Source organism: Aethalodelphis obliquidens, unplaced genomic scaffold (genome assembly GCF_003676395.1).
Source record: "Aethalodelphis obliquidens isolate GAN/ISIS:26980383/991018 unplaced genomic scaffold, ASM367639v1 scaffold20, whole genome shotgun sequence".
In the NCBI taxonomy this organism is placed as follows: domain Eukaryota; kingdom Metazoa; phylum Chordata; class Mammalia; order Artiodactyla; family Delphinidae; genus Aethalodelphis; species Aethalodelphis obliquidens.
The window spans coordinates 27,443,009-27,466,801 of record NW_020837964.1 but is presented as its reverse complement, the minus strand read 5'-3'; the positions used below and the strand labels follow the sequence as shown (position 1 = coordinate 27,466,801).

Below are 23,793 nucleotides of genomic sequence, written 5' to 3'. Positions count from 1 at the left end.
TGAAAACTAACCATTCCATATTTTGGAGCTGCTCTTGCCTTTTGAGACAGACCGCATTCTGTCTGTGGAATATGTATCTCTCTAAATAAATACACTTCTTACCTATCACTTTACCTCTCCCTGAATTCCTTCTGCGCTGAGACATAAAGAACCTGAGCTTCGTTAAGTCCTGAAACCAGGTGTGTGATCTCAAAAGACAGTAGGTTCAAGTCCCAGCCCATGGGTTCAAGTCCTAATCTGAGTTTTGGCTGGGTTCGAATCCCATCTGAGTTATGAGGTTTCAATATTATATCAGCCTTCTTATTTATGCGTCTCTGTACACACATAACTCCAGTCTTCAAAGCAGAACCACTGGATTGAGGGTATTTGCAGGTTTTTTTTTTTTAAGAGATACTTCCAAATTGCTCCAAAAGACCATATTTTTGACATCCTCATTAAGAGTAAGTGAGTTTATGGGACTTCCCTTGTGGTCCAGTGGTTAAGAATCCGCCTTCTAATGCAGGGGATGTGGGTTTGAACCCTAGTCTGGGAACTAAGATTCCCACATGCCATTGGGTAACTAAGCCTGTACACAACAACTAATACCCAAGTCAGCCAAAAATAATAAAAAAATAAATATTAAAAAAAAAAAGAGTAAGTGAGCTTAACTATTTGCCTGCCCCTATGGTCATATGTAGTGAGCTTAAAAAAAAAAAAAAGTCTCATTGTTTCCATTTGTATTTCCTAATACTTAGCTAGTGTGGCTGAATATTGGCCTTTCATATTTCCTTTTCTGTGAATTTAAGGTTTGAATCATTTGCCTTTGTGTAGTGAAGAATTAAATTTGCCCAAAGGGTGGTCTGGCCATTTTTCCTCAGTTTCTGAGAGGTAATCTCTAAACCTTTGGACCGTCATGCCTGATAGAAACGTCTTTGCTTAGGGTGGAGGCACTGTCCATCAGCTCAAGCAGCTCCACCTGGAGGAGCTGGACACTGAGCTCAACCGTGGCCAGGTGATGAAATCCCAAGGAGGGCTCCGGCCACCAAGGCAGCTGGTGAGTTTACCTGGTTGGCAGTACTCCATGTATACTGTCACACATCAGTGCTGGGAAAGTAATGCATGGAGTCCGTGACTCCCTGGGGAGAGGACAACGGACATTCCACTTTTGGAACTTAAAAATCACCCTTTAAAAAAGTATACAATTCAGTGGTTTTAGTGTATTCCCTATAATGAATCATCACCACCGTCTAATTCCAGAACATTTCCATCACCGCATGTCTGATTTTAATCTGTGTTCTTTATCTGTAACATACTGTAACTGTGAGTATAACAGCTTGCAGCACATTCTGTGAGGCCTTCTAGCTAATGAATTATTGAACCTGAGGGTGGTTTTGGGACCCCCCCGAACCCTGCAGTTGTGTCAGAAGTGACAGCGGTCTTGTGGAGTACTGTACTCCCTCCAATGTTGCAGCCCAGTTTGTGTTGTTGTTTTTTAATTTTTGGAGCTCCTTTTATATGTTGGATCCCCTCTCCCCATTGTCACTTTTGTATGTTGCTATTGTTTTCTCCTACTTTGTTTCTCCCACTCTGTGGCATTTTGATAAACGTGACAGTCATGTAACCCCGACCAAAATTAAAATATAGAACATTTTGATCACCCCAAAAAGTTCCTTTGTGACCTCCACCCTGGCCCCAGGCAACCGCTGACCTGTTTTCTGTCATTGTTGTTTTGCCTTTTCCAGAATGTCATATAGAATCTTACATGATATGCTTGTGGCAGGCCAAGATGTTCCATCCTAATCCCTGGAACCTGTGAACGTTACCTGTTATGGAAATCGGGATTTTGCAGATGTGATTAAAGACTTCGAGATGAGGAGATTATCCTGGATTATCTGAGTGGGCCCTAAATGTAACTACAGATGTCTTTATAAGAGTGAGGCAGAGGGAGATTTGATAACAGTAATGTGAGCACAGAAATAGAGATTGACAGGATGCAGTCAGGAGCCAAGGAATGCCGGTAGCTTTTAGAAGTGGAAGAGGCAAGGAACAAATCCTCCCTAAAGCCTCCAGAAGCAACCAGCCTTGCTGACACTTTGATTTAGCCCCTTAAGGCTCATTTTAGACTCCAGATCTACAATAGAATAAATGTGTTGTTTTAGACCACTGAATTTGTGATAATTTGTCACAGCAGCAAGAGGAAACTTATACAGTAGTCTTTTGTGAAAAGCTCTTTTGTGTAACATAAAGTTTTTGAAATTCATCTGATGAAATGAAATTCATATTTTATGGCAAGACAAGACAAATTTCAATACAAAATGTTTTTTCGTATGTTTCTCCTCCCTCCCTTTTAGTGTGTATTGTGTGTCTGCATTAACCAGACCTCTATAGGAGATAACATTCCTTCTTAATCTTGTAAGGGGTCACAATGACCCACTACTTGCTTTGTACATGCAGATCTCGATTGTGTAAACTGTCAATACGTCATGTGATGCATAACTCTTTGTCTCAAAAATGTATATAACTCTGCTTTGACCTCTAACAGGTGGAACAGTCAGTCCTCAAAGCTTTTGGAAAGGCTATCTGCCTGGTTATATCCTCAGATTGGCTTGGATGAAATTTTCTATTTCTTTCTTAGATTGACTATTAATTAACTTTTCATTGACACATCTATGTTGATGAGCATACAGGTAGATTGTTTCCTTTTATTAAGAAATGTATTCCATGGGGCTTCCCTGGTGGCGCAGTGGTTGAGAGTCTGCCTGCCGATGCAGGGGACATGGGTTCGTGCCCCGGTCCGGGAAGATCCCACATGCTGAGGAGCAATAAGCCCGTGCACCACAACTACTGTGTGAGTCTCCGCTCTAGAGCCCGCGAGCCACAATTACTGAAGCCTGCGCACTAGAGCCCGTGCTCCGCAACAAGAGAAGCCACCGCGATGAGAAGCCCGTGCACCGCAACGAATTGTAGCCCCCGCTTGATGCAACTAGAGAAAGCCCACCCGCAGCAACGAAGACCCAACGTAGCCAAAAAAAAAAAAAAAGCTTCATGATGTTGGGTTTGGCAATGATTTCTAGGATTTGACACCAAAAACACAAGCAACAAAAGTGAAAATAAATAAATTGTATTACATCAAAATGAAAACTTCCTGCATCAAAGGACACAGTTAAATAGAGTGAAAAGGCAACCTAAGGGAGAAAATATTTACCAATCATATATCTAAATCTAAAAAGAGGCTAACTTCCAGAACATATAAAGAACCCCTACAACTCAATAACAATAACAACAAAACTGATTTTAAAAATGGCCAAAGGACTTGAATAGACATTTCTCCAAAGAAGATATACAAATGGCCAACAAGCATACGAAAAGATGCTCAACACCACTAATCATTAAGGAAATGCAAATCAAAACCACAGTGAGATATCACCCCACATTTATTAGGATGGCTACTATCAAAAAACAAAACAGGGACTTCCTTGGTGGTCCAGTGGTTAAGAATCCACCTCCCAATGCAGGGGAAGTGGGTTCGATCCCTGGTCGGGGAACTAACCCGTGTGCCACAACTAGAGAGAAGCCTGTGTGCTGCAACTAAGACTCGATGAAGCCAAATAAATAAATAAATATTTAAAAAGAAAGAAAGAAAGAAAAGCAGTCAAACCCATAGAAAGAGAAAATGGAATGTTGATTGCCAGGGACTTCAGGAAGAGAGGAATGGGGAGTTATGGTTTGATGGGACAGAGTTTCAGTTGGAGAAGATGAAAAAATTCTGGAGATGGAATGTGGTGATGGTTGCATAACAGTGAATGCCATAGAACCGTACACTTACAAATGGTAAATTTTGTTATATGTATCTTATCACAATTAAAGAAAAAAATTTTAAGTGTACAGGGAATTCCCTGGTGGGCCAGTGGTTAGGACTGCCAAGGGCCCAGGTGCGATCCCTGGTCGGGGAACTAAGATCCCACATGTTGCGCAGCCAAAAAAATAATAATAATAATAATAATAACTAATTAAAAAAAATTTTTTTAGGTGCACAGTGATATGTAGATAGGGGAAAATAGGGTAATAAATGCCTGAAGTTTGGGGAAGAGTGATCTTGTCCAATGCCCTCCTGGCACCGCTGGAATGTCTGTCCATCTCAGAGATGGATAAGAGTTAGCTCAAGATGTACATGAGCAACGTGACCAGGGGCCAGGTGGCTCCTCTTGTCACTCACTGCGCATCCCCCTGGGGGTGCATCCGAGGAGCAGGCTGCAACTGGGTGCGCATGAAGATCACAGAGCGACAGCTTTAGGGAGAGGGGGCTCTATTACTTCTAGGCAAACGCCAGTCTATGCAATGCCGCCAGGCCTGAACCTCCTGGGGTAGGAGAAGACGTGAGGCCTTCAGGGCGGAGGTGCCATTTGAACAGAGCCTTGAAAAGAGCCATTTGAGAAGGAGGTGTTCTAGGTGGATGTACAAGAGCGAAGGCTGGGCATGCAGACTGGTGTGGGCTGATGGCCTTTGTGAGCAAGTCTCTGTGTTGAGAGATGCAGCCGAAGTATGGACAGAGTGGGTGGGATGCTGGCATGAGCCTGCCAACCTCTGGGCCAGTTACTGATTTGCCCAGAATGAGGCATAGGTTGGTCACACGGTTTGGTCATTTTCCCTGCCTGGCCCCTTCAGCCCATTAGGATTGGGACAGAGCTTGTGTGGGATGGGAGGTCAGAGCTCCAGAGAGAGGACATCAAGATTAACTATTTGTTCAGGGATCCACAACTCATGTTCCTGAGAGAGATGGCCAGGCCAGGGCTTGGGTGGACTGACTCCATGCTGTCCATGTGCCAGATGCACGAGGAGGTCTGGAGTGGCATTTCCAGGAATTCCTGCCCCCTGGCCCTCCCCATCCTGTTGTATCATTCATTCATTATTCAGCGTGTACTCAGTTAGCTCCTTCTCCACATTTTTGTGTCCTAGGCCCTGGGAATTCATGGGCAAATGAGACTTGCAATCTCTGCCTTTTTGAAGAGCTCAGCCTCAGGGGCAGGAAGACACCTAGAGAGGCCATTCCAATTCCAGTGCTTTGAGGGGTCAGCCCGGGAGTTGTGGGAACATAGAGGAAGCCAAAATACCTAGTCAAAGGAAAGAAGTATCAGGGAAGGCTTCCTGGAGGAGGTGACATATGAGAAGCAACCACTAGAAGAAGGAACACTGTCAGTTTCTTCAGCCTCCCTTCCAATGGTGCAAGATCCAGCTATAGCCATAGGGGCATCAACACTGTCCCTCACCCCACTCTGGCCCAGGGCCCTGCTTCTGGGAACTGCCTCCATCTTCCATCCTCCCTTGGCCCTTCCCACCCATGCCCACAGTTCCAGGACCCTTCCTGAAACCTCTTCTCTAGGACACCAAGCTTCACCATCTCCATCACCCCCACCACTGCCCCGATTTTTCTTTTTCTCCTCCTTTGCTCAACAGGAAATTGGCATATCCTAATTATATACGATGTTCTGTAGATGTTGTAGTTAAGTATCCATCTGTAGATGGGTCATCCTTCTATTCTCCTCCTGGATGTTGAGAACGTTTTGTTAAAGGATACATTTTTTTTTTTTTTTTTTTTTGGCCATGGCTCACGGGCCTAGCCGCTCCACGGCATGTGGGATCTTCCCGGACCGGGGCACGAACCCGCGTCCCCTGCATCGGCAGGCAGATTCTCAACCACTGAGCCACCAGGGAAGCCCAAAGGATACATTTTTAAAGTAAAATGCAAAAAACATTGTGCAGTGGAAACAGTATGGCAGTTCCTCAAAGAAATAAAAATAGAATTACCATATGATCCAGAGATTCTACTTCTGGGTACACTATATGCAAGAGAATTGAAAGCAGGATCTTGAAGAGATATTTATACAGCCGTGCTCATAGCAGCATTATTCACAATAGTTAAAACATGGAAGCAACCCAAGTGTTTACTGATGGGTGAATGGATAGCAAAATGTAGTATATATGTACAATGGAATATTATTCAGCCTTAAAAAGGAAGGAAATTCTGACACATGCTACAACATGGATAAACCTTGAAGACATCCTAAATGAAATAGGTCAGTCACAAAAGGACAAGTATTATATGATTCCACTTATATGAGGTACCTAGAGTAATCAAATGAATAGATAGGGAATTCCCTGGTGGTCCAGTGGTTAGCACTCCATGATTTCACTGCCAGGCTGCACAGGTTCAATCCCTGGTTGGGGAACTAACTAAGATCCTGCAAGCTGCGTGGTGTGGCAAAAAAAAAAAAAAAAAAAAGTAGAATGGTGGTTGCCAAGGGTTGGGGGAGGAGGGAATGGAGGGTTATTGTTTAATGGGTATAGAGTCTCAGTTTTGCAAGATGAAAAGAGTACTGGAGAAGGACGGTGGTGATGTTTGTACAACAATATGTGTAGTTAATACCAGTGAACTGCGTAGTACACACACATATATGCATATATATATATATGTACATATCTCTCATAGTCAGGAATGCTGAAATGAATTTGCTAATAAATGCAAAACTGGCCCCTGCCGAGGATGGAATCAATTCCATTTTACCAGACAAGATTTGTTTGCATACTTATGAACTGAATTTTAAACAATTAAAAATAATATATCACATTTAACCCAATATATTCAAAATATTATCATTTAAACATGTAAACATTATTACTGAGATATTTTGCATTCTTTTTTTCATACCAAGATTGCAAAACGTCTCAAGTGCTCGGTAGCTACACGTGGTTAGTGGCTTCTGTGTTAGACAGCACAGCTGTAGACAACACCTAATATTCCTTTGAAAGAACATCCAGGAATCTTTTTGCCTTTTCCAAAGCCTTCTCCAATTTTTCCTGACAGTTTTTTTTTTTTTCCCCCTGACAGTTTTTTAATTAAAAAAGAATTACCCAAGTCATCTATGTTCATTATACAAATATCAAATGCAGGTAACTGATGAGAAAAAAATCACAATAAATACCACCATCCATCCAGAGATAATCACAGGTCCAGATTTTTTATGGCCTCTGAGACTTTATAGACACATTTTGTTATATATATTTTTTAAATAAATAATTTTATATATAATATAAATATATAAACAATGTAGTTATATATTTTACAGTTTATGTTTTATTAATATATAATCTATGAAATTGTATTATTTTTAAGAGTTTTAAACTTTTCAGAATAGTTTCAGATTTACAGAATTATTGCAAAGAGTACAGAGAGTTCACTTATACCCCACACGCACTTTCCTCTGTTATTAATATCTTGCATTAGTAGTGCTACTGAACCAAACTTGTGTCTGCTCACCCGTGTGCAGTAAAGCCAATCTACTGACCCTGGGTTGTGGTGAAGGAAAGTGCAGCGTTTATTGCAGGACGCCAAGCAAGGAGCCCAGAGCAGCTAATGCTCAGAAAGCCTGAATTTCCCCAATGGGTTTCAGTGAGGCAGCTTTAAAGGCAAAGTGAGGATGGGGTGTCCCAGGTTATGCAATCAGCTCGTGCACAATTCTCTGATTGGTTTATGGTGAGGTAACAGGGTGGTGTCACAGGGATTAACATTATCAATCCTTAGGTGCCGATAGGTCTGGGGGCTACATGCTCATGATCATCAAGTAGTTAATTTCTTCCATTTGGTGGTGGTTTTAGCATCAGTAAAACAACTCAGGAAATGTGTACCAGATACTATTATCTATGTACTTCAGAGAGGAGCTAAAGCAGAGGATATGGGGGAGGGGTCTGTCCTGGGAAGGCCCCTTAGAGTCCTGCTCAGTTATAGTATGGTATATTTATCATAATTAATGAGCCAACATTGATACATTATTATTAAGGTCCATACCTCATTCAGATTTTTTCAGTTTTCCCCTAATGTCCTTTTACTGTTCCAGGATCCTATCCAGGATACCAGATTATATTTACTAGTGATGTCTTTTCTTAGGCTTACCTGTGACAGTTTCTTAGACTTTCCTTGTGTTTGATGACCTTGCTAGTTTTGAGAAGCACTACTCAGGTATTTTGTAGAATGCTCTTAAATTGGGATTTGTCTGATGTTTCTCATGATTAGACTCAGAGTAATTGTGTTTTGGGGAGGAAGTCTACAGGGGCCAAGTGCCATTTAAGGGCACATCAAATCAATCTGACAAACTATCAATCTGACTTATCACTATTGATGTTGACCTTGATCACCTGGTGAAATCATATTTATTTTTGACCAGAGAATATACGCACATGATACAAAAATTTAAATATACAAGTCTCTCTCTCACCCTGCCTCTTCCCCCCTCAAACACACAAAGGCTGCCTCACCAAAGATAATTACCTCCAATTTCTGAAGCCTGTGAATATATTACTTTACATGATTAAAGGGATTGTGCAGATATGGCTAAATTAAGTATTTTGAAACAGGGAGATTACTCTGGATTATCAGGATGGACCCAGTGTAAATACAAGCATCTTTATCATGAAACCAAGTTCCCCTAAAACCAAGTTCCTCTACCAAGTTTATGATTAACCTCTCTATTCAACACCTGTTCCCCTGAAGACTGAGGAGTATCAAAGAAAAGGAAGAATTGAAACTGTACAGGACCCTGTGGGGCCTTCCCAAGTACAAAGGCCTTTCTGTACTCCCCATCTCTTGTTTGTGGGAAAAAGGTTTCCACCTCCAATACCTTCTCTGAGTTCCAAAGGGCAGATTCAATTAATAAGTAGAGTGAGGGAATACAGAAAGAAACGATAGTGCAGCCATGGGGCCTGCTCCTGGTTCCTCCTGGGGGGGTGTAAGGAAAACCTGACATACATCTCTGAGTTCTTCTATAGGAACTAAGGCCCCTGCCCAGGTAGAGGATGGTAACTTCAGGCTCAGTGCAAGCACTGGGACCCCAGACTGGGTGGAACCGGAAGGCTGATGATTGAGATTCTTAGAACACCACACTGTTACCTCACCGCCAACTAAAGGAAGGTTACACACCCTGCAGCCCTCCCCCCCGCCTCCCAAATTTCCGTATAAAACCTTCTTCCCTGAAACCCATGGGGGAGTTCCGGCCTTTTGAGCACAAGCCACCCGTTCTCCTTGCATGGCCCTGGCGATAAGTCTTTCTCTGCTCCAAACTCTGATGTTCAGGTGTGTTTGGCCTCACTGTGCTTTGGGCACACAAACTTGCGTTAAGTGAGAATAAGAGGTTAGACAGGAGGGTCAGAGTCAGAGAAGGCATCGTGAAGACAGAAGCAGAAGGTGGAGTGATGTGGGGATATGAGCCAAGGAATGTGGTGGTCTTTAGAAGCTGGAAAAGGAAAGGAAATGGATATCCCCTAGAGACTCCAGAAGGAACACAGTGTTGACCTCCAGAACTATAAGATAATAAATGGTGTGGTTTTAAGTCTCTAAGTTAGTAGTAATTTGTTACAGCAGCAATAAGAAACAGGCACTGTCAAATCCCTTTACCAGTTTTTCTGCCAGTGAATGTCCAGCCTCGTCTTGAATGCCTCCAATGATGGGGATATCACTATCTACACAGGCACCCTGTTTTCTTTCCAGCAAGCTCTTTCTTCTGTGGAAACCTTCCTCTGTGGTAACCTCCCACCCATTGCATGCCCACCTCAAGCCCCAGTTCTTGGAGCAAGGATCAACAGACACAATCTAAATCCCTTGTACACATGAGGCTTTTATAGACATAAATTATCTCTCCTCCACGTTTAACATCCTCCAGCTTTGTCCTTGGCCAGTTTACAAAAAGGTATAAAAGCCAACTTTCTCTTGATGAGACTTCAGCTAAACACTTGTGGAATGGGATCCCATTGCCCGTGTCTTCCCATCCATGGAGGAGCCCATGGCAAAGTCCATAACCGAGCACACCCCCTTCCAAAAAGAATCATGTAGACCCCCTACTCACTTCCCCCAGGGGCTCAACAATAGTCTCGACCCTTTCGATAGTATTTGTCATTAAAAATAATGTCAAAACTTCAGGTTCCGAGCGTTGGCAAGTGACTAGAATTTAATAACATAGTTTCATTTCCATAGTATTTATTTTTATAGTTATTTTCTATTGACGGCAAGAGAAACTAATTTTCATTTTCAGTTCAGGCTAGTGTTTCCATTTAAAACATGTAAGTCGTAAAAAGACTGAACCAGATTAAGGATAACGGTAAATCTTGGCAACGCGGGTGGTTATTGATTGCGGATGACGAGGGGCTGTGTGGTTGGATCTGGAGCTACCAGGGACCTCAAAATTATTTGGATAATTCCCAAGCCGCGTCGCACCATACAGTGCACTAAAAAAGATGCCACAAAGATGTTTGCAAGAGTCAGGATGGCCGAGCGGTCTAAGGCGCTGCGTTCAGGTCGCAGTCTCCCCTGGAGGCGTGGGTTCGAATCCCACTTCTGACAATCTTCTCCTTTTTCTCTTTTCCTGTTCCAGGGTCTAAGGAGAGTGCCTTTGCGGTTTCAGATCGGATCTTTCTCTTTTACATTCCAAAAGTCAAATAAATATCATTAAGAAAAAAAACACCTTTTAAAAAGGAAATACTTGTTTCGTAAAAAGATTAATAGTATTACCTATTTGATGTGCCACTTTACGTGAAAAGCAAAAAAAAAAGAAAGAAAACGGTTTGTCAGAAGTGGGATTCGAACCCACGCCTCCAGGGGAGACTGCGACCTGAACGCAGCGCCTTAGACCGCTCGGCCATCCTGACTACCGACAAACTTCTCTCCGAGCAATCCCCTTCAAAATTGGCTCTAGTGTGCGCATGCGTACCGAACCACGGGAACTGTCTTGTTCTCCTCCCTGCGTTGGGAGGAGCTAGATACTGGCGTTGACTCGAAGGGGCGGAGCGAGACGGAACGAGAAGGTGCAGAACTAGGCGCCTGGGCAGCGGCAGAGGGCGCGCGCGGTGTGGTGGACACTGAACGGCGGAGAGACCGAGGACTATTACTTCGACCCGTGTGCGTTCGTGCCGCCGACAGGCATTCATTCTGCATTCATGCATTTACTAATCACATCAGCTTTGATTCTTGCATATCTGTAAGTACCCTTGCATTTCTGCATACATGCCCTCTTGCCTGTTCCGATGTGTGTTTAACTCATTCACTCAGGCTCCAGGTTACACCGAGTCCTGCAGCGGCACAGCCGGATCCACCCTTTTTCCTGACCGTGTTCCTAGTTCGCAAACCTTACTTGGCACACAGTTGGCGTGCAGGGAACGTCCCCGGATTAATCCGTCCCTCGCCTCCTCCTTCCCGCAGTGCGTCATTTCGTGATTCACGTCTCCTCCCTAGCCCCAGACTTACCCACGCGCTGGCTCTGCCCAGGGACCAGAAGACCTCAGGTCGCGAGGGTACCTTTCTCCACGGGATTTCGGGGAGGCTTGCATACAAAACAGAATTTCCGCCCTTAAGACACATTCAAGCCTGGGGCGAAGGGAGAAAGATAAGAAATACGTGAAAGGTAAAATGGCAAAAAAAAAAAAAGAAAGAAAAGGTTAAAGGTTCTGCTAAGTGCAAGAAAGAGGTTGCCAGGAAACTTGCAAGAGACTTTGAAATAGGCCAAGAAAGATAACTGGGTGTCTTGTTTGGGGCACCAGTCCTGGCTGGCTGATTCTCAAGGGCCTGCACCTTTCATTACTTCTATATACAAATGATTCTTATTCACGGAAATGCAAGTGCATTTTGTTGGAGTGGAATGCAATTAATTATTGCCCTGTGGATATTGACCATTTTTACATCTGTATTATAAATCCATTTGTGATTGCAAATATATGTATGTCCTTTGAGTCGGTTGTAACATCTTACTGGTTTCCCCACAAATTACTGAGTTAGATGAAATCTTTGACTTGTGTTCATTTTATAATTATGTGAGAATCATGATTTTACCTTAAAAAAAGTCTCTTTTAATAGTGATCAAGGGTGACTAGGGGGACTTCCCTGGTGGCGCAGTGGTTAAAATCTGCCTGCCAATGCAGGGAACATGGGTTCGATCACTGGTCGAGGAAGATCCCACATGCGGCGGAGCCCATGAGCCACAACTACTGAGTTCACATGATGCTACTATTGAAGCCCAAGCGCTCTAGGCCCACGTGCTGCAACTGCTGAAGCCTGCGCGCCTAGAGCCTGTGGTCCCCAATAAGAGGTGCCACTGAAATGAGAAGCCCGCGCACCCCAGTGAAGAGTAGCTCCCCGCTCACCACAACTAGAGAAAGCCTGTGCAGCAACAAAGACCCAACGCAGCCTCCCCACCAAAAAAAAAAAAAGTGACTAGGGGCTCCCACCATAAAAAATGGTACTGATGGACCTAGTGGCAGGGCAAGAATAAAGATACAGACGTAGAGAACGGACTTGAGGACACAGTGGGGGAAGGGGAAGCTGGGACGAAGTGAGAGAGTAGCACTGACATATATACACTACCAAATGTAAAACAGATAGCTACAGCTCAGTGCTTTGTGATGACCTAGAGGGGTGCGATAGGGAGGGGAGATGGGGTTATGGGGATATATCTTATAGCTGATTCACTTTGTTGTACAGCAGAAACTAACACAACATTGTAAAGCAATTATACTCCAATAAAGATGTATGAAAAGAAAAAAAAAGAGTGACTAGGGGCTCTCATAGGAAGGGTGGTCAGGGAGGGCCACTCTCAGAGGAGGTGACAATGAGTTCCAAAGGGAGAGACGAGTACAGTCAAAGCCGGGAGTAGCAGTGTTCCAGGTGGGAGGCATAGCCAGTGCAAAGGTCCTGAGTCAGGGAGGGGCTGCGGTCTGTTGGAGGGGCAGCAAGGCCAATGGGGCAAGGGTATGGGTGGCAGGAGGCTGAAGTCCATATCACACATGGCTGGGATGCCAGGAAGAGGAGTTTGGCTTTTCTTCTGTGTGTGTTGGAGTCACTGGAGTGTTTAAAAGCAGGCGAGTGACATGATTCAGTTGGCCTTTCAAAATGATCCCTTTGGCTGCTGTAGGAGAAAGGACATGAGAGGCAAGAGAAAAACCAAGAGTCCAGGGAGAAGGCCATGGAAAGGAGGATGAGAGATGATGGTGGCTGGACCAGGGAAGTGGAGATGCAAAGGGTGGTCAATTTCAAGATTCAGGATGTGGCTGGGGGATGTGTGTGTGTGTGTGTGTGTGTGCGCGCGCGCGCGCGTGAATGTGGAGAGAGGGGATGCAGGGATGCAACAGAAAGTCACCAAGATCATAGAGGTTATCCGATGCTCACAACTGCCCTTTGAGATCAGTGCTGTGGGCAGGAGCTGCTTCCTACTCCTACTCCAGGGAGCTCAGGCTCACACAGGCTGAGTGATTTGCCAACATCCTCTTTGGGGCAGAAGCCCTGTGCTCTCCACCTCTGGAACCCTCCCCTCATGCCGTACACCACCAACCTTTCTATGGGCGCATCGTTTTAGAGGTAAGAAAACAGTGGCAAGCCCAGAGCTGGAGCCCAAGCCAGACCCTCTCTGCCTGCTCCCCTCCTGGCCTGGCTGGGAGAAAGTGCTCATTGGATGGAGGTGCTGAGGCCCCACTCAGCCCTACCTCCTGCGTTTGGGTGGATGGTCAGCTGTCCTCCCCTGACACCTTTCAGGTGCCAGATCTGTGGCGTGGAGGAAGCCATTTCGGGATCCCATTCCAGCTTCAGACCCCCAAGACCAAAAATGGGAAAGGACCACTATTCCTGTTTGTTCCATTTCCCCCTTATCAGCAGCCTAGACACCAACGATGGATCCTCGAGGGACAGACCTCACTCATTTTCCACTCTGGGCATTTGTCCAGGTTGGAAGAGGAAAGTCCCCTGAGCTCAGCCTGGAAAGTCTACCAGCAACTGGGGAAGTCCCGGCACGGAACTGCTCAGCCCTAATAGGGACAGATGGAGTCAGTCCCTGTGGGGACCTGGTGCTCAGCCAGCCCAGGGGCCTGAAAGGGGGAATCCTAGCATCCCTGTGACCTTGGCACACATACCCACCTCTGCTTGGGAAAAGAGTGGCAGGAAGCTGAGTTTTAGCAAATGCCTCCTTTACATCCATTATTTCACTTAATGTTCATAACATCACCACAACACCGAATATCATTACCTCCATTTACAGATGAGGAAAATGAGGCTCAGAGAGGCCAAAGTAACTTACCCAGAGTCACACACATGATAAGTGGAACCTGATTTTTCTGGCTTAATACTCTTTTTTTCAATACTCCTTCTTGAGAACTATTCTGAGCCTAGGACTATTCTGAGCCTAGAACTGTGACAGGTACTTTATTTACATTGTTTCTTTTTAAAAGCAAAAGCCATGAGGGCTTGCCAACTAAGGTGGCACGCTGGATGTGGAGACGTTAATTTTAGTTCTGTTTTCATTATTGGAGGAGACTTAAAAGAAAGGGTAGGCTTTTCCCAGCAAGCCAGTCCAAGTGGCAAGGCCAAGCTTTTGTGCCTCAGGCTCTGATTTCCTTGGCCAAGGTTCAGGGACAGAAGCCATCAGGCGCCAGTAGTGGATCCCTGCCAAGGCCTGGTTTGGGCATCCTGATGCACTGAGGGGGGACCTCAGGGGTGAAGCGGATGAAGCAGGTGTGGATCTCTGATGGGGTGGGATAGGAACTGCTTGGTCCCTCTGGAGCCAGAGCCAAAGACCTCAGATCCCCCCTTGGTGTGGAGAGTTGGGCAACCCAGTTCCCTGATTTTGAATGGATCATGTGGACAGTGGTGACCAGAATGGACCAAAGGCCAGAAGCTCACTTCCAAGTTCTGTAGACTTTTTATCATGCCCCCAAGGCCTTTGATCACCCTAGAAAGAGAACCCCAGGAATGGGGGAGACTCTGTAGCACGCCACTCTGATAAGCAAGAGGTGTAGAGGCAATTTTGACTTGAGGCAGCATGGCTGAGCATCTCAGTGTGTGGATTCTGGAAACACCTGAGTTGAAATCTTGTTTCTGCTAGTTCTGTGACCATCGGGAGTTACTTAGCCTCTCTGTCCCTCTGTTCCTCAGTTTCCCAATCTGTAAAATGAATTTAGGAATAGTATCTGCCTCAAAGGGTTGTATAGATTGAAGAGTTAATACATGCTCAACATTTAGAGTTCCTGGAATAGAATAAATGCTTTAAATGTTAGCCTAGAAAAATAAAGCAATGTACCATTTCTTCCTTTTTCCCCCCCAGGGACTGCCAAAGTATTAGTGTTTAATAGCACAACTGACCAAGGTCCAAGATATGAAGTTACCGTGTTCAGGAAACGTGGGGGGCACGGGAGGGAAATCACTCTATAAATTAACTCTATAGTATATGGTAAGAAGAATGCACACTTTATAATATAAAACCTGTCGACACATAGTAGTAGACCATCGTCTTCTCTTGGCTTGTAAAAAGGTTGTTCCAGATTCCAATGCAGATGAGCAACCTTCAGCTCTTCTGTGTGGCAGGGATCTTGTTTTCACCATCCAGCTCTTCCACCCCAGCCTGTGTCATGAGGTCTGTGATATTTTTCTCCAGGTCATCCATGCGACTGCTCATGTCATCAATTCTTCCAATGATCTGGTCGGACATGGTCTGAAATTTATCTTGCATCTGTTGCAGGGGTGTCTGCACCACCGAAGTGAGATCCTGCACGGCCTTGGGGTCAGTCTTGGCCATCTCCCCAGTTCCCAGCTTGACGGTGCTGTCTCACACCATCACCTACATTGCTGTTTGTCCCCAGTGTACCATTTCTTGCACCTGCTGAATATTGTGGAGCAAGTGCCCACCTGTCAAACTGACTTTGCAGAAGTAGTGTCTATAGGGCCATCCCGACAACCGTAATATCCTGACTGCCCCCTTTGAGCCAGCTTTGCTCCCCTCTCCAGCCTCATCTCCCACTTCCAGCTCCCTGCCCACATCTTTCTGTTCCTTCAATCCACAAAGCACATTCCTCCTCGGGGCCTTTTCGCTTTCTGTTTCCTCCATGCAGAGCCATCTTCCCCCAGCTCATGCAGGGCTGGCTCCTTTCATCATCCCCAGGTCAGCCCCAGGGTGAAAATAGCCCCTCACCCCACCTCCCACTCACTTTCAATCTGGCCTCCTTCTGACAGATGCAAAGTTACTGTGCTTATTCACTGGCTTATTTGATGATCACGTTTCTCTCCCACTAGGCTCTGTGCTCTTGTGAAGTCAGGAACCGTGGCCATCTTGTTCACCAGGTATTCCCAGCAGATAGTACAGTACCTGTCACGTAGCAGGAACTTGATACATAAGTACTGCATGAGTGGATGAACGGACAAATGGATGGATGGACGGATGGGCGGGTCAATTCCCTGGGCTCTTCAAGTCAGTTTTCTGTCCGTCTCAGGTGGAGCTCAGGAAGCTTCCTCAGGTGAGACCATTTATGACCCCTTGCCTTCCCCTGAGGCTTCAGCTCAGACTCACACGCCCAGCTCTCTGCATTGACACATCAGTTCCTTTTGTCCATCTGGGGCTCAGGGACCTCCAGACCTCTCGCAGGCCCCATCCGCTCTGCCTCTTTTGGCTAAAACGTTTTGGTGTTCTGCTTAGGGCTCCACAAGCCCAGGGCTTTCTCTCAGGGTGGGCTGAGTACTCAGTGCAGGGGTGAAGCGGGACGTGGTGTCTGAGGTCTAGGGATAACTCAGGTTATTACCCTGGTTCCCTCCCTGTGACCACAGCCCTGTCGACGGAGTAAAGTACTGCTGTACCAATTGCTAAACAGGGCTGCCCTGAGTCCCCACCGCCACCCTGGCCCCTCCCCACTCCCGATTCCTGCAGTCCACCAACCTACCGGCTGGCTCCAGCACAAAGGTTGTCGTCCGTCGTCATGGGCAGGTGCGATGCAAGTCATCAAAGATGTTAAACATTTCCGCAGGACCACATTATGGCTTTCCTCTTTGACCTGATGCTCCACTACTCTTTGGGAGCCCCTTCTGATTCAATCCCACCCCTGCTCTGGCCACCTCCCACTCCCACTCCCACCACTCACCTCTCCCTCTCCCGCTCCCCACCCCGCTCTTCTGGTACCAGCCCCCTGATTTTCCATTGGAAACAACCCCTACCCCACTCTCTGTCCAGGCAGGTCACGTGAAGTGGACTCTACTCTCCTACCATGTTGGGGGGAAATAGGCTTGTGACTCAGGTCTGACCAATCAGTCAGTTCCATTCACCTAGCTACACAGTGATTGGTTCAGAAATGAACACATGATTCCAGTTGGTCCAATGAGAGTCTGGCGAGAGGGAACTCTTGGAGAAGAGAAAGTGGATGTGGGGCTCAGCTGGCTGAGGCGGTAAAGTCTGAGGCTGGTGGTGGCTCTCATTGCTGTGCCATCCAGAGCCTGCTTGAGAAGAGCTGGAAAAGACAGAAAGTCAGAACTCTATTGACATCGATATTATTCGAACACTTGGATTTAGTTGTGCCTGAAACCATCCGCCCCTGGTCTTTTCAGTTTCATGAGCCAATGCCCTTTTGCACTTAAGCCAGTTAAATGTGAACTTCTGTCACCTGTGACCCAAAGACTAATATGGCCTAGATCTGTGCTGGCTTACACGGTAGTCAGGAGCTGACTAGTGAGCATTTGAAATGTGGCTACACTGAATTGAGACAGATCACGTGTCACATACAAACTAGATTTCAAAGAAAGTATGAAAATAAAGATGTAAACTACGAATGACCCTTAGAGAATAAGGGTTCAAACTGTGTGGGTCCCTTACGTGTGGATTTTTTCAGCAGTAAGTACTACAGTACTACACAGTCTGCAGTTGGCTGAATCCATCCACGCATGCTGCACCGCAGGTAGGGAGGAACCACGGATATGGAGGAACCTCAGGTGCAGAGGGCAGACTAATTTATACACGGATTTTTTTTTTTTTTTTTTTTTTTTTTTTTTTGCGGTACGCGGGCCTCTCACTGTTGTGGCCTCTCCCGTTGTGGAACACAGCCTCCGGACGCGCAGGCTCAGCTGCCATGGCTCACGGGCCCAGCCGCTCCGCGGTATGTGGGATCTTCCCGGACCGGGTCACGAACCCACGTCCCCTGCATCGGCAGGCGGACTCTCAACCACTGTGCCACCAGGGAAGCCCTATACACGGATTTTTGACCGTGGGGAAGGTCAGCACCCCTAACCTCCATGTCGTTCAAGGGTCAACTCTATTTTCTTATTAACTTTTAATATTGATATGTTAAAGTGATAATACTTTGGCTATGTTGTGTTAAAACATATTGTTAAAATGAATGTCATCTGTTTCTATTTTCTTTTTCGATGTTGCTAGTAGAAAATTTTACTTGTGTATGTGGCTTGTGTTATGCTTCTGTTGGACAGTGCTGGCCTTGATGACCCACCTGTAAAATATCAGGAAGCAAGAGATCAGAGCCTACGCAAATAATGAGGCATCCCCACCAGAAAAGCACTCCAAAGATACCGAGGAGGAGGGGCTTTCCTGCTGGCGCAGTGGCTGAGAGTCCGCCTGCCGATGCAGGGGACGCGGGTTCGTGCCCCGGTCTGGGAAGATCCTACATGCCGCGGAGCAGCTGGGCCCGTGAGCCATGGCCGCTGAGCCTGCGCGTCCGGAGCCTGTGCTCCGCGACGGGAGAGGCCACAACAGTGAGAGGCCCGCGTACCAAACAAACAAAAAAAACCCCAAAGATACCAAGGAGGAGAAGGCTTCCTGAAGAATGTGGGCACAAAAGATTAGGTCTAGCTTTGCAGGGGTTGAGAGGAAGGGGAAGGCATTCCAGGTCAGGGCACAGCATGAGCAAAGGCCTGAACGTGGGACTAACAGGAGAGGGGTCTCAGGAGAAACGAGGTTGGAATAGGGAGCCTTGAGGGTTAAGATGGGCCATCAAGGGAATTTCCCGGTGGTCCAGCGGTTAAGACTCCCCACTGCCAATGCAGGGGGTGTGGGTTCCATCTCTGGTCAGGGAGCTAAGATCCCACATACTGTGCAGCGTGGCCGAAAGATTAAAAAAAAAAAAAAAGATGGGCCGTCAATTTTGCCCATCAAACTGGGACTTCCAAGGAGGGAGAGAAGGGCCCTAATTCTGGGGAGGGACAGGAGCAGAATCTGCAGGCCTTTCCCACCAGCATGGAGCCACTCAGAGTTTCAGCATTTCCTTTGGAAATTCTCTCATCCTCAAATAGCTCCCAGTTTCCCTCTGATCTTTTGATTACGCCTAATGCTTTCGGTTTTCTCTAGGCCTGTTTCCTGCAGTCCTTTTCTGTGCCTGCTGGCATCCAGCTCCTAGAAAACATACTCATGTCCTTGGACCTCAACAGAGGACATGCCAGCAGGGGCCTGGAAAAGTGACCGGTGGACTCACTGAGTCCCAGTAGGGCATCACTGAGTAGTACAAAATCAGGGTGCTCTGTCCCCCAGCCAGAGACATCCTGGGGGAGCCATGTCCCCCCAGTTCACCTTTTGCAATGCAAAAGAAAAAAAGCCCTGAAAATTACTTTTCATTCTGAAAAAAAGAGCATTACTGATGTCTCGTTTGTTCTCCAAAGGTTTCCACAGAGATATAGAGCAAGTATCTTAGTTTATCAAGCTCCCCACAAAAATGGGACACAGTCTGATGCAATATTTTTCTAGGTCAGGCGGTCACAAAACGTTTGTGTTGCTGAAGGGCTCCGCATCTTTACAGCCCTTAGCTGTCTATTGGACAACCCCTTCCTGGGGAAGCTGGCCTCCAGCCTGGGTCAGCTCCCCTGTCTGCACCAGAGCCCTCAGCATGGCACACGTGAGTGTGTGTGTGTGTGTGTGTGTGTGTGTGTGTGTGTGTGTGTGAGATTCTCAGGCCACTGAGAATCACCACTGATCCCCAGCGCCTGGCATCTTGTAGGTAGGCACCCTGGAAATACTTGTTAATTGAGCAAATAAATCCTAAATTCAGAGTTTAACCCCCCCTTATTTAGCACCCCAAATAAGGATCTCAGTTCTTGTGCTCGAATCTTCGAAATTACATTTCAAGGGACACAAGTCTCTCCCAGTTAACGTCAGGCTGCAGAAGAGAGGAACCTTCCTCTCTCCACCTTCCTACTCAGCCTCCTGGCTGAGTGCCCACTCTGCCCCAGCCCTGAGGACCCCAAGTAGGTGTGGGAGTAGGAGGGCGTTTTCATGAGGTTCATCCCAGGCTCTGGTGTGTTAAGAAGCCACATTTATAGGAGAGCTTCGAGTCAGACTGAACGTACATGTTTCCATCCTCTTGCGTGTTACTGAGCCCGAGCTCATCATACTGCTCACCACATGACAGGCCAATAAATTAAGAGACGAGCTGTTGGGGGAAGGGATAATGACTTTATTTGGAAAGCCAGCAGATGGAGAAGTTGTGGACTAGTGTCCCAAAGAACCACCTTCCTCAAGTTAGAACTCAGGCTTCTTTTATACAAAAGGGGAAGGGGTAAAGCCCTGGTTCCAGCCAGACTCTGGAGGGGTGGTGGTAATTTCTCCCTCCCTGCAGTCATTCACAGGTGGGCCTGGTCAGGATGGTTCCTGCGAGCTAAACAAAGGTACTTCAGCTTACCACTCATTTTCTGGGAGGCAGGGTTCCCAGAGGTGGGCCATTGTGTATACTTTAAGCTTATGGGCAACATCCCTTTGGTGATTAACTTCGAATACAAAGGTTCTTCCTTATTGCATGAGGACTATTGGGGGAAACTGAGGCAAGGGATTTGGAAACATTCTACAAATGGAGCAGCTGGAGAAGATGAAGATCACCGGGGTTGGAGTGAGGGTTAGGGCTGGGCTTCCACCTAGGGTTGGGGTTTTTATCTCCCAGCCGAGGTCCCCTTCAAGATATGTGTGCATGTAAACCTCAGGAGGTGGGAGTGGTGAACCGCGAGGTTCTTCACCAAAATTCCATGAGGCACCGGGGCTGCAAGCGGAGAACAGGAGCCTTAGAATTCTGCTGCCTTGGAATCTTGGCCAGAGGGGAAGGCTGGGAAGGTGGGGGGCCCAGCTGTGGCTGGGGACAAGTGGCATCCGCTGGCACAAAATGTGGTCTAGAAGACAGCAGCTGGAATTCAGTTGGGCAGAGAGGGCAGAACTTCTGTGGACAGCTCAGCTGAGAAGGGGACTGTGGCCTCTCTGAGGGGTAGGCTCTGACAGAGGGTATGAGGGGAGTTGGGTGGCGACAGGGCATGTCCTAGTGTCTGTGTCTGTGGGTGTGTAGAAGCGTGTGTCTCTGGGAGTGAGGATGTATATGTGTCTGAGGTGTGCGCATGTATGATTAAATGTGTGAATGTGTATGCTGGTTTAGAGATGGCTGTGTGTCTAAGGGAGTGTGGGCACCCCACCGGGCCAGTGTGTGTATATGTATGTGGGGCATTTTTGTGTGGCTGAGTTAGTCACGTGTGTGTGCTGTGTGTGAATGTGTTTTGTGTGTATGCATGACAAGGGATGGGCCAAAGAAGCACTATAAACTCGGGATGGAGCCATTTAGAGCTTACACCATTGGAAACTTGTGGAAATTTGAAGACTTGGGGGCAGGAGAGCCAAGTTCAAATCCCAACTTTGCCACCTTTCAGCTGTGTCCTCAATAGTCTCTCCTTCTTTCCAAACCTCAGTTCCCTCATCTGTAGAATGGGCATCATTACCCTCACTGCCTCCCAGGGCTGACCTACAGACCACTCTGGGCCAAGGTAACTCAGCTCCCTCTGGGGAGAGGAAATGAGAAAAGAGGTTCCATTCTCTGTGCTCTTGGAATTTCTTACCAAGAGCATGTATGATTTTTATGGTGGAGATGTTAGGAAAAGGCATCTGTGCTCTGGAAACCTTTACCACCTTTCTCAGTCTGGCTGGGGTGATGCTTGTTGTTCTGCGGACAGATGACCATGGTGGACATGGCTGGGTGTGAGGTTATTTGCCAGGGTCAGATCCTCAGACCAGGCAGGCTCTGGGTGGTCTCCCTCTTCCCAGGAGCCAGCTACGGATGTCACTGCCTAACTTGGAGAAGACAGGAATGCTGCTTCTCGGAAGCCTCCTGACTTGCGTTCTTGGCCAAGAAGAATCGGGCCCACCCCGGTGCCCGGAGAAACAGGACAAAATCACATGTAGAAACAGACTTAGGGTTAAATTAAATGGAAACTTGCATTTCACAATGTCTGTTTTCTTTTCCCTCCTTTTATTTTTATTTTTTTAGGTCCCCCTCCTCCCCACAATGAATCACAAAAGGCTATTATCAGAGGTTATGTCTGGGGAGGGAAAGGGAAGGATTTCACTTTCCATTTTGTACCTTTCAAAGTAAGGTTTGAATTTTGGAAGCATATCCTTTTTTCCTCTTTGTTCTCCTGCTTCCTCCTGTCGCTGGTATCAGGAAGTCTCTGGCCAGAGAGCCTGCCACTAGGGATTTTCTTCTTCAAAGCTTAGCATGTGAAAAGGAAATAAAAACTGCAGTCACTGTTATATAATTTTTTTAAAATTTTATTTATTTATATTTGGCTGTGTAGGGTCTTCGTTTCTGTGCGAGGGCTTTCACTAGTTGCGGCGAGCGGGGACCACTCTTCATCACGGTGTGGGGGCCTCTCACTGTCACGGCCTCTCTTGTTGCGGAGCACAGGCTCCAGACGCGCAGGCTCAGTAGTTGTGGCTCACGAGCCCAGTCGCTCCGCGGCACGTGGGATCTTCCCAGACCAGGGCTCGAACCCGTGTCCCCTGCATTAGCAGGCGGATTCTCAACCGCTGCGCCACCAGGGAAGCCCTCTGTTACATAATTTTTAAAAATTCCGAAACGCTGACTTCCAAAACTTAATTTTTTTTCACATTGCATATTTAAAAAAATTTTTAACAGGCATTACATTTACATAATTTGACTTTCAAAAGGTACAAAAGAATAAGCAGTGAAACACTTTCCTCTCATCCCTGACCCCAGTTTTCTTCCCCAGAGGCAACCCCTGTTCCCAGTTCCTCATGCAGCCCTCCAGGACATCTTTGCATGTACAAGCAGATACGTATAGGTATTTCCTCTCCTTCCCCTCCTGATGCTGTGGTTTCCTTTACACTCTGCTCCGTTCCTCCCCCGACCCCAGCATTTAACAATATATCTTGGTGGTTATTTGCAAGAGTACACGAATGCCTATAGAATCTGGTCATTTTACAGAAGGGGAAACTGAGGCCCAGAGAGCTCTAGAACCCCGTCTTGCCTCACAGTCTGGGGAGTGTTCCTCAAGTTGGAGGGTGAAATCGTCAGGGATGAACTGTTTCCACTCAGAGATATTATTTTAAACAAATTCACTGAGCGAAGTAGAGCTTAGACCAAGATTTGTTTAACAGCCCTTGGTTCTCAGAAGGAAGAGAGGAAATCACAGCTTCCCAAGTACACACTAGAAAACAGCACCCACCTTCCCCGGGGGTCATCTGCGAGACAATGCCTGCCCCTGTCACAGATCGCTGCCTCCCAGCCCAAACTGGGACCAAATCTACTGAGCCCCCTTCCAGTACTGCCACAACAGCTGTGTAGCATTGGGTAGGTCACCTTCCCTCTCTGGGCCTCCAGGTTCATCTTCCCCAAGGAGCTCCTCTCTACGCCTCACCAGCTGGAATTTGTTGCTGCCTTTCTAGGTTCCCACAACTCGTGATTTACAACCATCCTTCCCCGGTCCCCACCACTTCCTCCTTTCACTCAAATCATCTTTAATTAATTGAGCATTTACAATGTTCCGGGTCTGTGCCAAGCAGTCTTCATGCACTGAAGTTTCAAAACAACACTGAGGGGAAGGGAGAAACTGGACACATTTTACGCATTTTACAGATAAGGAAACTGAGACTTAGGGAGGTCAAGGAAGTACCCTGTGTTACACAGCTAGTTAGCATTGGAGACAGAAATCATACGAGGCGGGCTCTGCCGACCGCACGGTCCCTAATGTGACCTACCACTCCC

The 23,793-nt window shown here is 46.6% G+C and overlaps 2 non-coding genes and 1 pseudogene across 2 annotated transcripts; 1 reads left to right on the top strand and 2 right to left on the bottom strand.

Annotated features, from left to right (window-relative positions):
- Positions 1 to 10,283: 10,283 nt before the first annotated feature.
- On the top strand, positions 10,284 to 10,366 carry TRNAL-CAG (transfer RNA leucine (anticodon CAG)). The gene has a single exon. It is a non-coding gene; the product is annotated as a tRNA-Leu (tRNA).
- Positions 10,367 to 10,588: 222 nt separating this feature from the next.
- Positions 10,589 to 10,671, bottom strand: TRNAL-CAG (transfer RNA leucine (anticodon CAG)). The gene has a single exon. It is a non-coding gene; the product is annotated as a tRNA-Leu (tRNA).
- Positions 10,672 to 15,287: 4,616 nt separating this feature from the next.
- On the bottom strand, positions 15,288 to 15,599 carry LOC113627345 (heat shock factor-binding protein 1 pseudogene; annotated as a pseudogene).
- Positions 15,600 to 23,793: the final 8,194 nt, after the last annotated feature.